Raw genomic sequence first — 23,784 nt, 5'->3', positions numbered from 1 at the left:
GTTCTTTGGTTAAAAGAGGAGCGTGTTGAAACCAGAAGTAAAGTTCACATATCCTGATTTGTAACCCTGTTCATAGCCAACTCTATTTTCAGATTTCTTTATTTGAAATAAAAGAGAAATGTCAATTTTCTTTCTTTCTTTCCCACCTTCCCTCTTTCCTTTTTCTTTTTTTTTATTTTAGCAAATCCAAACTTAACATATATATCAAGGGTTATAATGATTCTATGGGAAATATTTTAGAAGTCATCAGTTTTATTTCCAGGGTTGAATGCAGTCCTCTCCAAAGGTAGGGAAGATAGATTTTTCCTCTTTTTATGTTATTTTTATGAGTTCTGTGAGACATTGATAGTGACCAGTACCTCAAAAAAGCTTGTATTGTATGACTACTTTGTGGTAGAAACAGGATTAAGGCTGTACCAGATATTTAAATAGCCACCATTTATTGAGTGTTTTGCTGTCTCCACATCAGCGATTTGAAGAAAATACTGCTATCGTAATACCTGTTGTGAGCTGGGTCACACAGATACAGTCACACACTATGGCTTGAAAGCAGCAGAGCCAGGACTAAAACTTGGAAGTACCTGATTCTCAACCCCAAGCTCTTAATTATTATGAGCTGCACTCCCCTTGGGCCCGCCATACTCCTTCAGCTTCCATATGCTTCTCTTATGGACTTTCCTTTTGGAAGTGTTCAACATTCTTCAGGGCCCATCTGATTAGCAGGATTCTCTGACTTTGATCTTCATTGTGGACTATCTCTCCTCCCTGCTTCCCATCCAAACTTACCTGCTCTATGTCCCATTCTCTCTGGCAAACATGTGGAAAAGTTAGAAAGGAATCCTCCTAAGGTATTACATAATGCATTGCCATCCAAAGAATGGTGACATTTTAAAGAGATCTTAAAATCCTTACTGCAGAGAAACAATGGTAAGTGGCTTCCATGAGGGAAACATACTGGAAGAGAAGGGTATTTGTGTTTTCTCTCAAATCATATCACAGAGGTATGTGTTGCTCTGACTGAGCCTAGTCCTCCCCCGGGCACCACTATATGTTAAAAGCAACCTTCTCCTTCCCCATAGCATTTGCCAGCGTTCATTACCATTTGTTATTACTTGGTAAAAGTGTTTCTGAAGCTCCATAATATCAGTAAGCATGGATTTTCCTTGCATGTGGGTGTTATATGGAACAAATTGCATGACATAGTGGGATCTCCAAAAGTATTAACGTCTCTCCAGATCAAGACTGAAATAATTGGCAATGGCAGGTACTGTTCTTGAAAATGGCTTGTAAATGACACTGATCATAGGAATGACACTTTATAATAATGGCATTGCTGTATTAGCAGTTGTTAATTAACATAAGATTTTGGGCCAAAAATAAAAAGAAAGGAAATAAAAACCACACTATATTCCAGACAATGGCCAATATTTGGGATTTTTGAGAGAGTTCTGAATTTTAACTTTTTTATTGTGGAATATAACATATATACAAAAAAGCAACAAATTTCTAAGTAAATTTTAACAAGTAGTTATAGAACTTATTTCAAAGTTTGGTATGGATTGCAATTCCACAACTGCAAGTTTTTCTTTCTAGCTACTCCAAGAATACTGGAGCTTAAAGAAATGTTGATATAGTGATTCAGCAGTCATAGTCATTGTTAAATCCTATCTTTACTGATACAACTCTGTCTTCTCCTTTCCTCCTTCTCCCAATCTTTGGGGGATATTTGGGCTCTGCCCATTCTAACTTTTTCATGTTGAAATGGGTGTCAATAACATAGGATAGGAAGATTGAACTAGTTGATGTTCTTGGAGAGGCTGGCCCTTCCAGGTTTCAAGATTTATCTGGCCTAGGAACCATCTGGAGGTTATAGGTTTCTGGAAAGAAAACTTAAGGTGTAAAACTTTTGTCAAATTTCAGATAGAGCCCTAAGTGTTCATTAATATTTATTTTTAATGTGCATAATGTAAATAGCATTCTCAAATGTGGAGTGTCTTGAAAGGCTGCTTTTTTGTGTAATAGAGAGCAAAAAATATGTCTACTTTCTGCTTTGGCTAGCCAGTAGATCCCATTTCATTGGAATACACAAAATGGGTTCAATATTAGTCTGTTGTTTGACCCATTCCTGCTTTTCTGATACATGCACTTGACTTCTCAATAGATACATTTATTCTTATCTTGTGAATTCAGGGACTTAGGGAAATTATTCTGAAGATGTATTTTACAGAAATACAGTGAATGATTCATTCATTAGAAAATTTGTAAAGAGATAAAGAATACTTAAGGCATTATACAATTGCAAGAAATTGAAAACATTGCTCACAATGGTAAACTGAAAAAAAAAAAAAACAGAGATTTTGACATCTATAGACTACATCTCTAATAAAATAGACTCTTGAGGGCTATTCATTATTGTTCACTAATTTGACCCAGATACAATTTTCTGTAAAATCAAGGAGATCTGAGTGACTGGGTGAAAAGAGAAACCAAAACAGAACTGCTTAAATTTGACCTTGACCCCAATTCTCTTTGTGACCTTTAGCAATTCCCCAAGAAGCTAGATTTCAAAGGGGCTCAACAGACTTTTTTTCCATGCATGCAAGTTTCTGCATGTAATTGATTTGAGTTGAATAGATTTTGAACACAATTGATTTGCTTGAAATACTATTAAAAGACCAACATTGAATGATTCAGGTGCAACTCGTGTGCTTTCTCTAAGTCAAGTTCAGGTAAATTGGATTTGACCTTAACTACTCGAAATAGGCTGGCAGTCAACAGAGTGAATGTCATCCAATCATGTATACAAATTGATTTGAGTTATTGGAATTGAAAATTGACCTCCATGTTCAAAATCTTTTGAGAACTTAGTTACTCTTCTCAGTTTTCTTGTTTTACAGCTGTAAACTGAAGAAAGAAACATTTACCACTGTCTCCCAGTGGCAGTTGTAGGATTAATGAGCTAATAGTTGTAAAGTGCTTTGACGATAAAAGTGCCAGCTATTATTATTACTAATAAACCATTTTTCTAGGGTGTAATTTTGGACAGAAGCCATTAAAAACCCATTACTGTATTTAAACAGTAAAACAATCTGCTATAGCTACTATTTACTGCCTCAATTAAGCATGCTTTCTACTTCCTTTGTCCCTTTAAATTCAGAACTGATGGGATGGACAGAATGGTGTGTGTCAGCATTTTCCAAGGTCAGTTAAGTCATGGGTTTAACAGACTAGATGCTCATAGTGGAGACTGGTTTGATTGTATCTACTGAAAGCTAGCCCTTATCCTCAGTGAGAGGCTAGTTTGCTTGCACATTTGGTTCTATATACTATGAAAAGTATAAAATGCAAAGGTCTAGGTTTTATTCAACTGGGTTTTCATTGCAATTTCCTTCCTTTGAAAATTGCATTCTAGTGCCATTTTGATTATATGATACTGGTTACATGAATGAAATGGATTTGTTTGAGTGGTTTTATGTTTATGTGGAAGGGGAGGGATTGAATGTACACTGTTTTCAATTCACTGCAAAAAATCAAGTGGAAAATGGAAACAATTATGCAGCTACCCCCAGTCCAAAAATCTTAATAAATAAAATTTGGGGTATTGACTTATATAGATTAGTTTATTTATCTGTAATTAATATATGGTAATATATCCCTTCAATCTCAATTTATTTTGACAATACGTAGATTTTGTCCTAAATTAATGACACAAGGTAATATAAATCTCTCTTACTTATTGCCCTAAAAAAGGTCATTTTTCCCTCATGCTGTTTTAGTACTGCAAAAAAAAAAGTAAAAAATATAAAATAGAACAATGACTATAGTGATAATTATAACATTTTTTATCTGGAGTATACACACCAGCTGCTTCCAGTATTGAAATTCAAGGCAGACATCTAAAAATTGGAACACAAAAAGCCTCACAGCAAACTAAATCTCTGTCTCTGGAGAAAATTCACGTAAGTGCAAGCATTTTACTGTGGAAAGGCCTTTCTTACTCAGTGGCTCTTTACTCTTCATTTAAACCATTCTAATAAATAAAATTGTCTATTTTATTTCAGTCTTAAGACAGACTATAAACTGCAAAAATTAGAGCGGATAAGAAATTTGGCAGATTCATTCACAGACAAAAGAAATTATAGTTAACATCTCTTCAGTAAGGAGAGGTATAGAAAGACTAGAAGACAACGCAGAAATCATAATGACTACCTGGGTGGGCCTCACTTACTTAGAAATTACAGCATATTTTGACATGAAAAGAAAATTTTGTTGTATCTCAACAGGATTAAGCCTCATTTATCTGAGGATCATATGGGACCTCATTTCCTAATAATGCTAACTACTTAAAAATGTTAACTTATATACAGAACCCAACCTGACAGGTTTCCCTTTAAAAACAATGCAGTAATAACTGCATCTCCAAGGTACTATTATTTGTAGATTGGATTTGTATTACCCACTGCAAGATTGTACCATGGAGTGTATCTTTTGTTACTATCATTTAGGGAGACCATGCTTTGTAAGTACTATTGCCATCCTATTGACTTCTGAAGTTTAGCTCATTCTACTTCCATCGTTTATTTTGTTGAATCGTGTACGGGGAATTCACCATATGGCATAGAACTATTTAAGACCTCCGTTGGTATGTGCTCAGCATATGAGATTCCTGGAGTTTCCGTTGGGAAATATACAAGCTGCTTGTCATTGGTAAGGAAAGTGTCTGGAGGTTTGTATATAGCTAAAAGGGGAAATGATGAAAAATGATTCTAAAATGTGACCACGTAGCAATTCATGTAAAATATGAAGGGACATTGTTCAAGTTACCTAACAAACTACCCCATAACTTAGTGACTAAAACAATCATCATTTTAATTAAATGTCATGATTTTGTGGATCAGGAATTCTGGCAGAACCAGGCCAGGTAATATCTTCTGTTCCAATTGGTTATGACTGGAGTTCCTTGGTGGTGTTCAGATGGCTCTGGACTGGCCTAGAGGCCCCAAGATGATGTTGAGCTTCTTCTTGGGACTCATCTCTCCCATGCAGGTGCTTGTCCTCTCCGTGTATTCTATATGGTGGGGGGGTCACTAGACTTCTTACATGGTGCCTCAGGGTTCCAAGAGATTTGTTATAGATTGAATTGTGTGCCCGTAAAACACATGTTCAGATCCTAGCCCCTAGTCCAGTGAATCTGAATTTATTTGTAAATAAGATCTTTGAAGATGTTAGTTAAACTGATGAGGGCAAATTGGAATAGGATGGACCTTATAAAGGGAAGACATTTGGACAAAGACAGCAGGCAGAGACAGAGAGAAAAAGGGGAGGCGGGGATTAGCATGTGACAAAGGCAGACATTGAATTTTGCCATCGCAAGACAGGGAATTCCATGGATTATTGGTCACCCATCAGAAGCCAGAGGGAAGGCATAGAATGGATTCTCCCCTAAACAGGAAGCACGTCCTTGATTTTGGATTCCTAGCCTCCAGAACTGTGAGACAATAAATTTCTGTTTTTTAAGGCAACTGTTCTGTAGTACTTCATTACAGCAGCCCGAACAAACTTAAGACAGAGACCAAGTTGGAAGCTTGTCAGTTCTCCTAAAACTAGGGCTGGAGCTGGCATTACATCATTTCTGCTGTCACCCACTGATCCAAGTATCACAGGTCAAGCCAGCTGCAAAGGAAGCACTCATGCAACCTACTTTCCTGGAGGATTCTGGTAAGCAGTGTAGGAAGAAATGGAAAAGAAGGCATACTAATAAGCAGAATCACTAAAACCACTCTGATAGCACTTACCAAACAATTGATTACAATTGAAATAGTGGGAAAAAGCTAATGGAGCAGGTAGAACAACCTTCTGTACCATAGGTACACTCTCTTCCCCTCCTCCCCACTTTCTAGATATTGTAAGGCAGGAGAATACAAGACTTTGAGAAGACAGAATGAAATGATTTTGAACATGGTTAGCCAGAGATACCTGTGGTTCAGTCTGGAGAGAAAGAGTAGGGTCAGGAGAAGGGGGCATGCAGTTGACTGAGAATATTTTCGGCTGTTTCTTTAGCAGGATAGGCATTTGAGATACAGGGTGAAACCCACAGTCAAGATGCTAGAAGTAACTACTTAGATTCCTTGAAGCACCTGGCTTAAGGAGGGAAAGGAAATGATTTCTCCATTTCCTCCATTTTATCCTTAACAGCGACAAAAGGGAAAGGAAGCAGGCTCTTTGCCCCCCCCCCCCCAAATGATTATATATAATTATATATAGGATTATATCCTATAATGGAAAGGGGACTAATGGGTGGTGAGTACCAATATTCTTCTTATATCTTTCTGCTGTACTTTGGAGCATAGAGCAAGAAGCAGTTCAAGAATATTTGGCAGGGGGCTGTCTCAGGCTCTTTGTTTTCTTTTTCAAATGGTCTATGATAATGCATGACAAACAACTGCTGCCATGCCTGAAATGGGTTCAGTTTGTGTTTTCAATGCCTCTACTTCTCTTATTTCCCCAAATCATCCCTCTGCATTCTCCCTTCTAGAGCTGGTCATGTTCCCTGCAGTCTTGGGAACCACACATACTGTCATTCCTATGCATCTGAACCCTTATTCCAACCTTCTGATAAGCAGGACACCATGTTTTCCTCTCATGGCTTTGCCAGAAGCACTTAGAGACTATTGCTCTATATTTTTCATATTGAAAGACTTTTGTTACTCTATAGTGAATTTACTTTTATATAGATCATGCTACAGGTAGCCTTTGAATGAAAGGCACCATGCATATATATCATTGAACTCGATACTCATAAAAACTAGCTATTTAGGCATGGTAGGTGTTAGCCCTGCTGAGAGCTGTGAGATGGTTTGCATTCTTCTCATGGAACTAATGAGTTGTGTGAGTGGAACTGAAACTCAGGCCATTCTGTCCTAAGTTCTTTCAATGACGCATCATCTAGCCACAGATAAACGGTTTCCTTAAACAGACATGTTAGTTTTCTGAGCAAGTTTCAGTTCTAGATAACATTTAAGATGGCATATCATGAAACTTATGAATTTGAAATTCTGCTTTCTCAGGTTTCAGATGAAAATTGTGAGGGGAGATTGGTGGTAGGAATGGACTAAAAAGTGAAAGTGTTGGTACACTGAGGTTTCTATAATGAGTTTACATTAAAAAATTACTAGGGGTTATTGAAACACAAACTCAGATTGTTCCAGTGTTCTCTGGGCATAAAAACAATAATTTTTTACTTTAAAGTAGAGCACCCTTTCCTCCATTTTTGCTTTAGAAATTTGTCACATTAGCTCTCCTTGGCACACTGAGATTTATTCCTCACCAGCCATTCTGGAAAATTCCTTGTTCAGTTTTCTAATCACTAGACCCTATTGCAACCTCTCCCTTTTTGGGTTTCTGCCTTTTATAGTCTTTCTTCTCCACTACAGCTTAAATGTTACTATGAAATTCCCCTTTCTCACTTGTCACATTGACCGTAGTGTTCCTCGCTTCTTGAAAATTTCCCCTGGCTGCCCACAGTTTTTCAGGCCAAATAACTGTCACGCTTGGTTTCCACATACAGCTGGACTTAGCCTTCATTATTCCCCACTGCTTTTCTGTATCCTTAGAGACCCTTTCCTTTTAATCAACAGCTTGCTGTTCCTGTCTTTCCAGACAAAATTCCACCTGTCCTTTTTTCCTACAATAACCTGTCTTTCCATGAATGCATAACCAATAACCTCCAATCTCCAAATCTCTAGAATGGTACTCCCCTAAACTCACCATCTTTGCTACTCCCGTCATAGCCTTGTGCCACTTACTATAACTCATTTACATTTTTAACTGGCTCTGTATAATACAAGTGAAAGAGTCCTTCTTCATTTGGGGTACGTCTAGAGAAAGCCACAGATAGTGGGAGATAGGTACCTTCACAGCATCTGGGCCTAAGGAGTCAATCACACAGTTAATTTCTCCTAAACATTTCAGAGTACAGCCAACTAGGTGTCCTCTAGTTCCTTCCAGAACCTGGTTCTCAGTCTTGGAAGCTAAGGGTAGGCCGGGCAAGACTGTGCAGTTGTTTGTCCTCTAGCCATACTATATATGTGAAATGAAAAAAAGAAAAGCAATGGCAAGGACTGCAAATATTAGAGTCTGACTATAAAAAAATCAGAATTCTCTTTACCTTTGTTTAGATTTGTGTCTTCTTCCTACGCTTTTCAAGTGAAAATGTTTTATGTATTTTCTAAGTGACATTGAGGCTAATTGCCACACTATTAATATCATCTTCTTATTGACCATGGTGACTCATAAGTATTGATATGTCAAATCTTTTATACATCGAATTTTAGTTACAGTTACAGCTATAAGTAATTTCACTTTTTATAAAAAGGTGTGGAAATAAATACCCAGAGCAGTGATTAATTATGGATATTTTTGCCTTTGATAGCATTTTGGATAATGACTCTCTCTCTCTGTGTGCTGTAGATTTATAGAAATACAGAATAATAACTTATTCAAAATTTCAATAGCAAAAAGTATTTGCATTATTAGAGTTTCTAAAGCAGTAATTATAGTGGTGGAAAATATTTTAATTCTCTCTTCTGGGGTTCTTCCTTGCAAAGATTAATTATGTGCAATGAAGAAGATAATAGTGACAAGACATAGTTTAGAGACTATCAAATTGGGAATTTAAACAGATAGTGCATGTGTCACCACATATACACACACATACACACAGCCATTGTCTTGTGAATCTATGTAGCTTCACCCATGCTGAATTCATTCTCTAAGGCTGTGCTTTCTCATAAAGCATTCAGCAGCAAAGTGGAAACCACTTGAATTTGTCACAGATTTGCTTATACCATTGTATATTTATTAACAGCAAAATGTGACATCTATTTCTTGGCCTCATACTAGGTGAATAATTATAACACTGTCCTGTGTATTGGAGCATCTCACTGTAAAGCTTTAGAACCTGACTTCTGACAAAGGTGCATTGCTGTCTAGGGAATGATTCAACAGTGAATTTTTTTTCTGAGTTTGCCATTTTATGATTTCTGAATATTTAGAGACTTTTAGCATTTCTGCTAATATTTATTTTATTTATTGGCCCCAAGTGTCAAGTCAGTTTCATCAAAAGATATCAACTGCCAGCCTTCAGGGTTATTTTATATGTAAGGATGTAGGACCTGAGACCAGAAAATGTAAACAAGAATTGAAAAAATACCACTGTATTTCAGAGGGACAAAACTAATCAGGTAGAATTTAAAAACTGTCAACTTGATGGTAGAATTTTTCGTTGAAATACTGTGGGGTAAATAGGGCAAATAGCATTACTGGTACTTAAAGTTTGGGCTCAGTGATGGTGAAATTCTATCTTTGAGCTGTTTGGACCAATAATCCCAAATACTATAGTCTTTTCCTTTTTTGTGTCTTGTATTTCAAATTTGACTTCCCTGCATGGTAATTGAAAAAAAAACCAAACAAGCCAAAAAAAGCCTTTCATTCTTGTGTTTTATTTTCATTGTCATCAGGAAAAGAATTAAAATGAAATTTTTTTCATAAAGCTAGTGAGTGTCAGTTCTGAAACAGTGTACCAGAGAATGTGTTCATGAATGAAAGAATAGCCTTGGAGCTCTAAGATATGCAAGCCTGTCTTAAAAAAACATAAAAGAGTCTGTGCTAATAGACGCTGTGAGTATGATGTGGCTTTACCAGGGGTAAATGGAGTTCACATTTCTCCTATCTCTGCCAGCTGCCCGTAGGTATTGGCAGTGTATTTGGGAGGCTTGTTTTCTTGATAGGCATATGAATACTCAAAGGGTTTGCAAAGAACAGTGCTGGAGGCAACTTTGACACTACCAAAGAGGACCATATGTTTTGGGAAAGGGCTGCTAAATTTGACCATCCATAATCCAGAGAACTAGCATCTTTCCAAATAGGCAGTGGATCCTGGATGCTAAACCCAGACTTTCTTTTTTAAGCAATGCTGATTTATGGAAATACCCTGATAGAGGATAAAAAAAGCTAACACCAAAATTCAGTAGTGCAGAAAGAGCCCAAATCATATTCTTTGTCAATATTTTCACTAGGGCAATGTAAGATATTAATCACCTGGAATTAGTTATGTGCTGTTTCAGCAACCTTTTGTGCTTCAATCTGCTACAAGCTGGTTGTGCTGATTAGCAGTTTAAAAGTCTGCAGAGGAAGGAAATTTTCAGTAGCTTGATTTTTGCCCCCCTCTGTCCTGTGTGCACTGGGGAAGGAGCTACCTTCTGTGAATTCCTGAATAATTTGGTTTGACTGTATTCATGCTGAGAAAGAACAATAATTAGAAAAATTTGCCTGTGGGGCTATAACTGTGCTCCCAAATACAAAGTGGGGGTGGGGGTGGGGGGTGAAGATCTCTTGTCTCCAAATGAAATGTGTGTGCATGTGTTTCGTTCTGATTTCAATGATTCATTCACTCATTCATTTATTCATCAAATATTTATGGGGCTCTGAAAAAATCCCAGGCACCAGGCTAAGTACTGTGGTAAAGACAAATTCCCTGCCCTCCCAGAGCTTACCATTACTGAGAATGTCAACCTGTAAGTGAATAAACAAATGTAATAATTATAGGAAAGATACAAAGGACTGTGATAGAGAAAAACAAGAGGAGGAACTTATTTTAGAAAGGACTCTCTGAGAAGTTGACTTTCAGACTGATCCCGAAAGATCAGAAAGCAAACAGAAAGCAAGCCAGGAGATTAGAGTTGCAGGCAGAAGAGCAGTAAGATGAAAGAATGCAGAGAGAAATGTCTTTGGTCTGGCTTGGAACTGAAAGGAGGCTTGAACCTGGAGAGCTGGGAGTATGGGAGAGAGTGGCACAAGGTAAAGTTAGAGCAGATCAGGTAAGAACTTAAAGGTTATGTTGGGAATATGGATTTTAAGTGCCGTATAGGAACTTGAAGGGAATTAAAGCAGTTAAGCATCTTGATCTAATTTTGGGGACCCAGAACCGCTCTTTCTGTTGTGTGATGCCCTAATGGACTGTGGTAGAGAGGAAGAAGGCCAGTTGGCATTTCAGGTGAGAGATGAGGATTGTTTGGACTCCAACTAAGGTGTGATAAACAGGATTTTATAAGCAAGATTGTGTTATTCAATTTCTTGTGCTTCTACTAAGATGATATGTGTAGGTTGGGGAATAGTTATAAAGAATCACACACAGCTCCTGCATGCAGGAAACCTGCAGAGGCAAAAAACAAAACAAAACAAAACAAAACAGAGATTAAACACTGTTGTGAGATGACAAGTTTTAAGATAGGTATTTCCCTGCTGCCTGTTACTGCGGTGAGGTGGGTGAGCTCTGCAAGGGCTCAGGGCTGTGTCTGAGTAAGTAATCCTCTAATGTGGACATTACATTATTTATGTGTGGTATGGACTTTATTAGAGGCATGCATTAGAATGAGCCTATGTATGGGAGAAAACATACATTTACAGAAAGAATTCATGTGCACTTTCTGCACTGGGAAAACCTGCTCATTAATTCTTACAGCTGTTATGTGTGATAGAGAGAAGATGAAAGACGTTTTCCATTCAATTATTGATCATAAACATGATGTGTCTTGATTGAATTGGCATGATAATTGTATCAAAAGAAATGTGGATACCTTCTTCCTTGCTATATACATATATATATATTTTTTTTTTTGCATGGGCAGGCACTGGGAAACGAACCTGGGTCTCCGGCATGACAGGCAAGAACTCTGCCTGCTGAGCCACCATGGCCCCACCCCTTCCTTGCTATATTTTAATGTGTCATATTTAAGTTTCCCCAAGTCAGTAGAAAACACATTATCCACTTCCCCTTTTCCACAGAAAGAACCATTCTATCACTTAAAGGCTTACTGAAGAGTAAAGTAAATTTATATTGACTTCAGTGCAAATTTTTACCCTGTTTTTGGGCATATATATTAGTGGCATCAAATACTGCAAAAAGTGTTCCTCTTCTAGGAAAATTAAAGTTTAGAGCTTGGATGTCCATTTTCAAATTTATGTGAGCAGATCTCATCTAATAATCCCACAGAGAATGGCATAAAGAATACAAAATTGTTTTTCTAAATGATGAGAAATGACAATGTAATGAAAAGATGAGCAGAGGGAAAGAACACATTTCAGAAACGATGTGCAACACTAAACCTCACGAGAAACCAGGGCAATGCAAATTCAAATCACAGTGAAAACAAGCCATAGTTCATCCGTACCATGGAATACTACTCAGCAGTAAAAAGAAAGGGATTACTGATACATATAGCAATATAGATGACTCTGAAATGCGTTCTGCTCAGCAAGACAAGCCAAATACAAAAGGCTACACGCTGTATGATTTCCTTTATATGACATTCTGACAAGATGAAATTAGAGAGACAGAAATAAGATGAGTCATTTCAGGGACTGGTGTTTGGGAGTGGGACAGGAGGTGATGGGAATATTTTATTCTTGAGTGTCTTGATTTGTATGCACTGTTTACTTTTGTCAATACTCATTGTATTGTAGGTTTAAAGTTTGATGATTTTATTATATGTACATCATACTCTAATAAAGCTGATTTTTAAAATCACTGTGAGAAACTGTTCAACTTTTTTTAGGCTGAAACAATTCAAATATTTAATACTTCCTCTTGTGAAGGTGTAAACGAATAGGAACACTCATGCCCCACTGGTGTGAGTGAAATTGGTATAGCCACATTTTGGAGGAGAAATTTCTTAATAACTAGTAAAGATGAAAATGTTTATCCCCGGGATACCCCACCAAATCCACTGCTACATGATGATGTAAAGGAAATACTTACTTGTGTGCTAAAGGAGAAATATACAAAATAGGTTCAATACTGAATACTCACTTGTGTGCTAAAGGAGAAATATACAAAATAGGTGCATTTGTAAATGTAAAATCAGAAACAACCTAAATGTCTATCAAAAGGGGATAAAGAAATATTTTGAGATATACTCGTATACGTGACTCTTATGTATGTATGATTTAATACATATTCAGAAGTTGACTGCTATAGAACAACTAAAGTGAGTGAACTACATCTATATGTAGATCTCAAAAACAATTGGTTATACGAAAAAAAGCAAAACTGAAAATGATGTCTTGTTATATGAGATCAGTTACGGAATTAAAAACATTTCTACAACATTATATTGACTTTGTAGAAAATATAAAACATGTTTTTGGATACATGCAAAATTAACTATGTTGATTCTTTTGGGGAGTAAAGGAAAAATGAAAGTTAAAAGGGAAATTGAAGGGAGTTCAACTTAATTCAATGGATCTCATTTATTTAAAAAGCAATTACTAGATATTTTAATATTACATTCGGCATATAAATTTCTTGATAAAATAAGAACACTTAAGCACCATTGCAAAATCACAACTATAATAACCAGTGTTATTTTGAGTCTTTGATAATGGAAACACTATCTCTGAAGACTGATAAATATCAGCTTTGTTTCTTTTTACAGGTGAGCCTATGAACAAACACTAACATCTCCAGTACATCACATCATAACATTCAAATGAGGACTTACACATTCACAGTACTTAGTATATCAGGTAATTCTCCAAAGTTCTTTCCAGTTCTGTGAGTGCTCTTACCATGAATATAGACAAGTACACCACTGAAAAAAGAGAGTTTAAATTATTTGCTTTATATTAAGTTATGAAGATATAAATACTACATCTAACTTACCCAAGGTATTAATCAAGTGTACCTTAGTATTGATTGCCTTAATTTATGAAAATATTTTATATGCTCAGTAAAATTGTGACTCTATCATTGATGTTAGTCTTATTGAAGGAAGGACTGTGGTTTCCATAAAATGAAACATAATTTTTACTCAGACTTATAAATATAATACTAAGTCATCTTCTTGCACAGTAATTAGAATGAAGAGAATACAAATTTCCTGTAGATACAAAAGAAGTTCTGAGTATTGGCCCAAAATTATAATGTAAATTCTAATCTACACAAATCTGTATTTTACTGCCTGTATTAGTTTCCTCTTACTGCTGTAACAAATTACCACAAATTTAGTGACTTCAAACAACACAAATTTATTCTCTTACAGATCTGGAGGTTAGAAGTCTTAAATTCAGGGTGTTAGCAGGATTCTGTTCTTCTAAGGGAGAATCGGTATTCTTGTCTTTTCTAGCTTCTAGAGGTTGCCGCATTCCTTAGGCTGTGGCCCCATCCTTCATCTGCAAAGCCAGTTGTGTAACATCTTCCAGTTTCTCTCTATGCTTCTCACCTCACATTGCCTTCTCAGATTCTGCCCCTCCTGCCTCCCTCCTTGGGCCCAGTGGAGAATCCAGGATATTCTTTTCATCTCAAGAACCTTAACTTAATCACCTCTTTAAAGTCCCATTTGCCATATAAGGTAAAAAATAGTCACAGGTTCCAGGCATGGAATGAACATCTTTGGAGAGCCATTAGTCAGTCTACCACTTCACCTGTAAATTGTTTTTGGTTGAAATAGCCATAAAATTTTGTCATTTTGGTGAAAGTTCATGGTCCGTCACTATCACCATCTGCCTTAAAACAGTGATAATTCAGTGAAGTGCTATCAGAACACACATCTGTATTTTGCGGTTAATGTTAGAAGGTCAGAACCCTCTAAGTATTGACCCAAAGAGTTGAAACGACTTTTGTGCGAGGGCATATTTATGGGTCATATTCTCAGTCTGTAGCATCTTTTCTTTTAAGGATGATTTACTACTCAAAATGTGATCAGTTTTTGTATTGTAACTGTAATTACTGTTTCCGGGATGAAGACTAGGACCTACCTCAAAAGGTTGTTACAAGGATTAACTGTGTTATCATTTTAAAAAAAAATCTGTTAGAGCAGTGGCTGGCTTGTTGCATTTGATATATGTTTCCTGCAATTGTTAATATTATTAGATCCATATGAAGTACCAAACACCACAATGGGTGCATCAAATCGTAGATTTTGGTGGGGGAGAAGTGTGCAAAAAATTGGATGAAAGAACTGAAAAGAACTGTTAGGTACTGGTTGACTTGAAGGTATGTCTGTAAACCTTTTATGCATTCAGCATGTACACATCAGAGACTGTACAGTCAACAGTATAGACGATTAATAGGTGAATAATAAATAAATGCTGTGATAGAAGTTGTACAGGGTATCAGACTATCCTTCACTTGGTTTCTAGAATTATATACCATATTTAACATCTTGGAAATCAGAAAATGAATATAAATCAGAGGCTTCAAGTACAGCAGAGTCTGCATTAATTCTTAAAGTGTGTTGATTTGTTTTTTCTTTATAAGACAATTCATAAAGGCAAAGTGAAAGAAATCTGGCTCAAACACCGAACAATTCAGTTTCGTAGGCACACAGGCTCATAGTCACACACACACAGACACACACAAAAATGACACCACTGTTTAGAAACTACACAATGATTGTACTTCCCTAGATATCTAAAATCAAGACAGAACACTAAGACTAGGTAACAAGGCTGTTATTAATGCTTGCCTGCATTCTTTTAAAGTGGAAATATTTCTATGACTTCTTAGAGAAAATTGCTTACCCTACAGTACCTAAAATTTGTATCTTCCCCCCATTCGCCCAAAGGCTCCTTCTGTGGACCCCAACCTCATGGCGTAGTAGACGATTCAATAAAAACATGCCTTTTTGAGTATAATTCATATGGCAGTTTTGAAAACAAAATAAGAAAGGTGTCTTCTTCCTTGTCAAAATATTTTCTTGTTGAAACAGGTACAATTTGGGGTGAAAGCTGACATGCATGTCAGGTTAATTCATGCCTATTATTTCAGGTAAATAATTTTACCCAGTTGCTTCATAGGTAAAATTAATGTGTATGCCATGGAGTTTTTCATGCAAGAAAGTAGCAGGTATAGATATTGCCAGGGTTTTACAGGAGTATAAATATTATCCACCCCCTCTCCCATCCCAGGCTTGTCTTACTTTTACTTTAATAACCACTTCCTGCGAGGGCCCATCTTTTAAAACCAAGCAGGGAGTAGTCTTGTAAATGTTTCTTCCTGTTTTTCTGCCTAATTGCTTTTATGGAAAGGCTGAGTGAGGAGCCACATAGAAAGAGGAGAAGTGATCTCTGATAGACTTGAAGTTGGCATCTAGAAGTGCAGCACGCATATGTGCAACCTTTCATGATACCTCTGGCGTATTAGTGCCAGTTCTCAGCGTTGAATGGGGAGTGTTGTCCCTCTGAGCTTAATGAGAAAAAGCAAAACACATAAAACAAAAATCTGACTTCTCGCTCATACCCTCAGTTACTGTTCCATGAAAAAAAGCTCCTTGCATTTTGATAGAGAAGTAGGTGATATGGAAAGATGTTAAACAGAGATCAGAAGTGACTGGAAATAGCATGAACTCTGGGGACAATAACATGTGTTCCTATTCTAGGTACAGTAATAATGCTGATGCGTTAAGAGAAGAGACGTCGGCTATCTTTATTTCTAAGTAGATGCCCAGCTTTTCAGGGGGCAGATTGTTCTCTGTGCATCCACATTCTTTTCTTCTCTTGGAGTTTCCTCTTGTCCTCCCCACTTGTTTCCCTCTTCCTTCCCCTTGCAATAGTGCTTCCCAATGCATGCATTGCTTTCAGTCTTGCATTAGTGCTTTTGTAATAATCTGTATTCTGTTATGCTTGCTTCCAACGCTGGAGCCAGAGTTAATGAAGCCAGCCAATGTCCTGTCAAGGCAGGCTGTGAGCACAGGCTGGGCTCCCCAGGAATGGACGCCAGCTCCAGAAAAATGACAGCAATTTTCTTTGTTATGCTTATTGCAACTAAACCCTTTTCTATCTATCTGCCTACCTATCTGTCTATCTGTCCATCCATCCATTTTGGCATGCAGCTTTGTGATAGTGGCAAACAATATCTAAATGCATTTGATTTATAACAACATCATAGTTGGATTAAAGAATGAGGTCTCAGAAGAAGTTAAGTTCAATTAAATGAGGTTATTGGAATGTACAGTTTTAGCAATAATATGTTTTTCTTCAGAGGAATTGTAATTCAATTAATTATGTAATGAAAGCACATGGGAGTATTTGAAGAGTTATTTAACCTCTATCCAGGTAACATGCTGTTGTGTGTAATTGCATTGAGTCTAAGAGTCAAAGTAAACAAACTAAAGACTTATCGCAATCACTGGTCAAATATTTGAACTGTTTTTCTGCTAAACTATGCAAAATTGTCTATTGAGATGTGTTTGAAAAGATAAATGCATATGGATGTAGATATGTTTACGTATACTTATTTGTTAATATATATATATGTATCTATATATATGCACACGTGCAATGCATGTAATGAAGCAATATTTATAAAAATGATTATACCTAGTGAAGACTTTGTTTTTAAATTTTATTCTTTTTTGTTGTTGAATAAGGCAGGCTATCACTGAATATATACAGGGCTACTTCTCTTCACTTGGTATGTAGTGTGGGAATACAATTTTATAAATGCTCGTTAGCCCCCATGAGAGCTCAGTGACATAGAACAACTATAGATTGCCATCAAATCCAAGAAGATAAGGTGACATCTTTTTCAAGTACATTTCTAAATCCTCTATTTCTTTGAAATCAGCTCAATAGCATATTTTAGACTCAAGACAGGCTGTCTTTGGCTCCCTGATGATTGATTTAATTGTAGATTTGACCATATGTATATCAGATATGGAGAGCAGTGTCTGTTAAGTGGAGTAAAAATGTTCTTTTAGGGAGAAAAGATGTGATTTAAATCTTTAGATTCTCAAGGGATCTCATTAAAGTTCTCTTTCTTTAATACATTGTGCAGACTGATAGTTATCAGCAGTCCTGCAGTGCACATTGCTGATAGGTTAGTTTACACAGGATTAATTGTGTAATTTTGCAAGCACCCAGCACAGTGAACATTGATTTTTGCATTAGCCCCATGTGCTGTTTCCAGGAGATTTTGCTTTCTATTTTAAGGTAATGTTACATTTCACTTTTTATTAATTATATTTTCTGCCAACATGTGCTATGCCTGATACAATTTATTAAAAGTCTTTCATAATCTTTTCTTCCTAATTGTTATGTCCCTCATGAACTTCATTAATTTTAAGCATTGATGTGTTAAAAATAACAGGGGAAAATGTCATTCACCAAAGGTTCTCTGTATAGCCGGTTTCTTCATACTTTTGTTGATAAGTTGCCATAAAGCTTTCCCTAGAATGCAAAATCGAATTCAGTTGTAGTCATTGCAAGCGTACTAAGTGAATAGTTAATGTAAGAAGTCATCAGAGACAGTTACATTTCTCAAACCAAAAGATGTGAATTCCAAGGAAGAGTTGACTCCTCAGAACTTAGTCCATTTTCTAAAATACGTAAACCCTTAGAGCTTAGTATCTTCCCAAAATATTTGTGCATATAGGAGGATTAGAAGAAAGGGATTTTTTTTTTTTTGATTACATTTTCTGGACAATTAGTTCATCTCTCAATTACTACAGTTTTCTACTCTTGGAATTATGTCTGTTGGGATTTCAGTGGAATGATTATAGCTGACCTCAGAATATTCTTCTTCATCTTCTATGTGGTTTTGAGAAAAACAGAAAAGAATGATGATTGTATGCAATTTGTACCTTAAATGACTTAAACTTTCTTTGTCTTCAACTTGCAAATCAACTACCTACCTTTGTTCTCCCTTCCACCACCTCAGATTTCATTAGATAAAAATTTCCTTCCTCTATAACACTGGCTGTCCAAGGAAAGGAGTTGCATATCCTTGTTTTTGGTTGTTTTATTTTGGTTGGGTGGGCCCACCCCACTCTTTTGTGAGCTTCCGCAGCATTATAAAGGCCCAATAAGGAGCTGTACAAAGTGAATACTTAAAATGTGAGCTGAGTGACCAACTGGCCTCTGTTGGAAGATCCCTCTTAAACACTGTTACCAGAGCTTCAAAGGGGCCCTGTTTCTGAAGGATCAAAGGATCTCTTGTATAATAAACTCTGAACATTCAGTATGTAATGAAGAGAATAAAACATGTCTTTTAAGCTTCTATATGATTCCTCGATTATGTGGAGAGACTAAGGAAGTGGTGGCTCTCTGCTTTTGTGTCATTCCCATTAAATAGGAATAGATGAAAGCAAAGGCTTAACACGGACACAACCTCAAGGAGGAAATCTCTACATCCACATCTTGTTTGCTTATCCATAACAAACCACCAGCTGATGAGTCAGGAAAAAGAAAATGTGTTCCTTTCACAGTAAATGACTGAGTTTGTTTTGTGTCATTTTAAGCTGTCCTTTCACAAGGCATAAATGATTTGTTTTTCTGACATAGAGATTATGTTCTGACATTGTTAGGAAAGGACTAGAATTAGGATCAGAATCTTTGCCACTTTCTCTGTATGGCATTAAGGAAGTAACTTTATCCTCTAAATTTGATTCTTCCTCATTTTATAAATGAAACTAATAAAACTTAACTTGTAATGTTATTTGAAGAGTTAAATAAAAGAGTATTTATGAAAGACCTTTGTTAGATGACCATAAAATGTACAGTGTAATATTGTTATACTGTAAGTAGATTACACAGAATTTAAAATTTAGTTATCATTTATTTTGCATATTCTGTTCTACATTACAATTTAATGACAATTAGCATCTAATTGTCATAAATTATAAATTAAATAATTAAGGTGCATTTAGAGTCTATCAACATCTATAGCCTACTTCGTTTTTGAACATCTTACGATATCTCATTGTAAGCATTTTAGTGTTATGATTTGTTAGTGTTATTAAAGTACCTTGTTCATGCTCTGCTGATTAGTTATTCAATTTCACAATTTTACAAGTTAGATTTTTGCACTTAGATAATTTTTACAGATCAAAGTTTTCTGTTGCTAGTGAGTGTGTATGAAATAGTAATTATTATTATGTTCGATATTACCTCTATTACATGGTTTGTCATTTATAAATTCTCACAGCCACCCTGTGAGGGAAGCAACTCAGGGGTTATTAGATGCAGTTAAAGAATTGAAGGAAGGGAAGTTCGGGGAGGTTGTGACCTACTCAAGATTATATGGCCAGAGTAGGTACTTGTGTCCAGATCATATAACTTCACGTTGCAGTCTAGAATTTTGTCTGCTACCCTCCTCCCTTTTCTACTCGAAGACCTTGTTCTATAAGGAACTAAGGAACATTTAAAATTCATCCTCTAAGGTAAAGGCTACATTGAAGCCACCCCAGAGGAAATCAATTTGTTCCCTTCTTTCTCCCTTTTTTCTTTTATTCCTAATGAATCAAGATGCCAAGTATCCTTGAAGACTTAATTGTATTTGAAAATACAACTGTTTAAAAGTTGGGTTATCCCTATAATATATGTATCTGACCTTGTCATTTCCTGCTAAAAACCCACAATGGTCTTCCTTTGCAAGGAAAAGTTTAATTATCTAAGCATGACACCTCAGGGTTCTTCACACTATCTTTGCAGGCCAACTTTTCAGCCTCTTTTTTATTACTTACCCCCTGCCTTCATGCACCCTCATCTTCAGCCTCCCCAAACTTTATACATCATCTTGACTATGTCCTGCTCCTTTGCCGTTCCCTCTCTCTTTTCAGCTTGATAAACTAGGCCCCTGACTTACTTAGTTCAAATAACTATGCAGTTTGGGGGGGCGGGGAATGTTTTGTTCAGTTTTTGGGGGGGGAGGGGAAATGTTTTTATTTCTTATTTTATTTCAGTTCATAAAAGGGAATTCATGGTGTATTACTCAGGGTTCTCTAGAGATATGGAACCAACAGGAGATATCTGCAAATATGAAATTTATAAAGGTGTCTCATGCAACAGTTGGGATGCAAGATTCCTAAATCCATAGGGCAGGCCACAAGGGTGGCAACTCTGTTGAAAGGTCTGGATAAACTCCACAAGAGAGGCTCACTGGCTAAAGAAGCAGTGAAAGAGTCTCTCTTCTCCCTTAAAAGTCTTCAACTGATTGGATCAAATCCAACTGATTAGATCCTCTCCATTGTAGACGACACACCCTTAGGTGATTATAGATGTAATCAGTCACAGATGCAATCAGCCAGTCAACCAGTCAAGAAATATCCTTAAAGTAATGGTCAGACCAGTGTTTGCCTGACCAGACCACTGGGCCCCATCGCCTGGTCAAGTTAAGTCCTGAACCATCACACATGGTTATTAGAAAGCATATGTATTAAAATAGATTACCTTCAATCTCCTCTTTGCCCCCTTTTTTCCCATAAGCAGTGGTATCAGTTTGGTATATTTTCTTCCAGTATCATTTTTGATGAAGATGTAGATATGTAGGTTTTTATTTTGTGAAATTGAGCTCATACTGTATGTAAAATTCTGTAGTGATTTATTTTACCTAATAGTATAATATAAGAATTTTCTCTTGGCATTTGATATTCCTGGAAAATCCATTTTGTAAAACTACAAACTTTTCTAGTATAGAGCTATATTCTAAGTATTTATTTCTGTATTATTGAACATTTAGGTTGTTTTCAAAATGTCAGTGTTATAAATTACACTCACTAAATATCACTTTGCATAAAAGTTTGAACATATCTTAATAGGTTTAATCTAAACTTAAGCTAGATTTCTAGATGTGTGAATATTGTCACAAGCATATGAACATATATAATGGTATACTTGATTATTTAATACTAAGGCAAAATGTCCGTAATGTTGTAGTTAGTTAAGGAGCATATGATTTTTGCATGTGTGTCTGTAGCAATATCACTAGTTGAATACTGGTATACCAATTAGGGAGAGAAATGCATTAAAAATATTAGTAGTAGTCATCTTCTACAGATGATTTCTATTTTATTTATATATGTGTATGTATATGTACATATATATATATTTCTTTTACAAAATCTCCATAATGAATGTTTGATTACTTTAATTTTAAAAAGAAAACAGTTATCCACCCTAACAAATTGTCATCTCCTACAAAACGTCTCTAACATGAATTCATCAATAAAAAGTGAGTTTCCTGTGGGTGGAATTGTGAAACTACTTGAAAATTCCTTATTGTTTCCTAAGATTCACTGTGGTATGAGACCTTAGGTAGCTATTGAGACTGAAATACAAAGATAGTGTTGAAAATATCTGAAGAAAGTGGAGAGAGTACTTGAGGGAAAGGGAAAGCTAGAAAATATAGCCCTGGGTTTGTACTGGAGATACGAGGGGAAAGCAGAGATGCTGAAGCTTGTACTCCCCAGTGATGAAGGTCTGAAGAAGCAGTTCAGAGATGGAAGGCAGCTTGAGCAAATACTCTGACCAAAGTAGCAGGTGCTGTGGCTCAAGCAACACATAGGAAATAATATCCTGGGGTTGGATTTGTGTAGACAAGTTTCCTTTTCAGGCTATAGGGCTCCCCACTCATGGGCGTGCCTTGACCACAGCACCGGACATACAATAGTCAAGTAAAAAATACTTCAATGAATAAACAAAGACCCTTTTGTGCAATGCTTTGGGATAGAAAGTCCTAATAATAGTAATGCTAACTTTTTTTTTCCATCTGTAAATGTGCCTGAAATGCTTTCAGACGTTTTCATATTCATTTCAGTGTGACTTTGAGAAAACAAGGAATGCCCTCCCATCACAGGCCAAGGTAACAAGCAGAAGGCTTGCCAGGCCAGAGGAGGGACTCTGACCCCAGGGCTGTGGACTTTCTAGGTTATAAGACTTGGTAATGCACCAGCTCTTCCACTAGTGTGATGGGGGCTGAGGTTTAAGCTTTATGGTTTGACTAGACAACATGGCTGAGACCCGGCCTCCAGCCTTATTCTGCCAGCTCAGCATTTGGGGTTGAAAAACCACCCATCCTTTGGGTGTGATCAGGGCTCTAACCCTTGTATTTCCAGCCAGTAGCCTCAGGCCCTGCTCCTCTGCCTCAGGATTCTTCTGAGACCGATCACTTTAATAAACATTTGGCTATAACTGCTGTGGTAGATTGAGTCATATACTCCAATTTAGACATTTCTTAATCCATATTTACAATGGATGTGAACTGATTATAGATAAATCTCTTGAAGATGTTATTTTAGTTAAAGTATGGCTCAACGGAATGAAGTTGGATTAGTCCAGATTACTGGAGGCCTTTTAAAAAGAAGGAAACTGGAAGCGAGAGTCAGAGAAAGCGATAGGAAGGAGGCAGAAGCTGGAAGTCAATGGAACCCTGAGAGAAAGAGAGGACATCACCATGTGACACAAGGCAGAGATACCAGCCAAGGAACCCCAAGGATCTCGAGCAGCCAGTACAAGAATGTTAGATACTTTGGAGAAAAAGTGATGCCTCAATTTTGGACTTCCCTAACCTGAACACTGTGAGCCAACAAGTTCCCATTGTTTATGCCGATTCATTATGTGGAATTTGTCATAGCATCCTGGCAAACTAAGACAGCTTTTTTTTTTTCCCAAAAACTTGGCCATAAAAATTCCATTCAGCCTGTAGAAAATTAGTTGTGTTGACCCCTTCCTCTCAGAAAGTTGTTAGGATAAATCATAAACACGTTGGATTGCAGAGAAAGTGAGGAATTTAGTAATTTTTCCAAGATGACAAGGTCTTTAAAAGGCAGAACTCATTTATTAATTCAAACAAATATTAATTGATAACCTACTATGTGCTACATTTTGGAGCTGGATCAAAATCCCAAAATACTTAAATGTAATTGATAAAATCTGTCAGATTCAACTCTTTGTAGGCTGGCCATCTTTTTTTTTTTTTTTTTTTAAGTATCTGTTATTTAATTAGGTTCT

At 36.6% G+C, this 23,784-nt stretch overlaps 1 protein-coding gene across 15 annotated transcripts in view; it reads left to right on the top strand.

Moving 5' to 3' along the window:
- Nucleotides 1-23,784, top strand: part of CHL1 (cell adhesion molecule L1 like) — a 200,902-nt gene that overhangs the window by 8,475 nt on the left and 168,643 nt on the right. For 5 of the 15 annotated variants that reach the window (XM_077128666.1, XM_077128671.1, XM_077128670.1 and 2 more), the window contains exon 2: nt 13,494-13,584. The exons of the other annotated variants lie outside the window; for them this stretch is intronic. The gene's annotated coding sequence lies outside the window, so the exon portion shown is untranslated. The remainder of the gene's footprint in view (nt 1-13,493; nt 13,585-23,784) is intronic. 15 annotated transcript variants of the gene reach the window in all.

The sequence above is a fragment of the Tamandua tetradactyla genome, chromosome 15, assembly GCF_023851605.1.
Source record: "Tamandua tetradactyla isolate mTamTet1 chromosome 15, mTamTet1.pri, whole genome shotgun sequence".
Lineage (NCBI taxonomy): Eukaryota > Metazoa > Chordata > Mammalia > Pilosa > Myrmecophagidae > Tamandua > Tamandua tetradactyla.
This window is presented reverse-complemented; position numbering and strand designations above follow the sequence as displayed.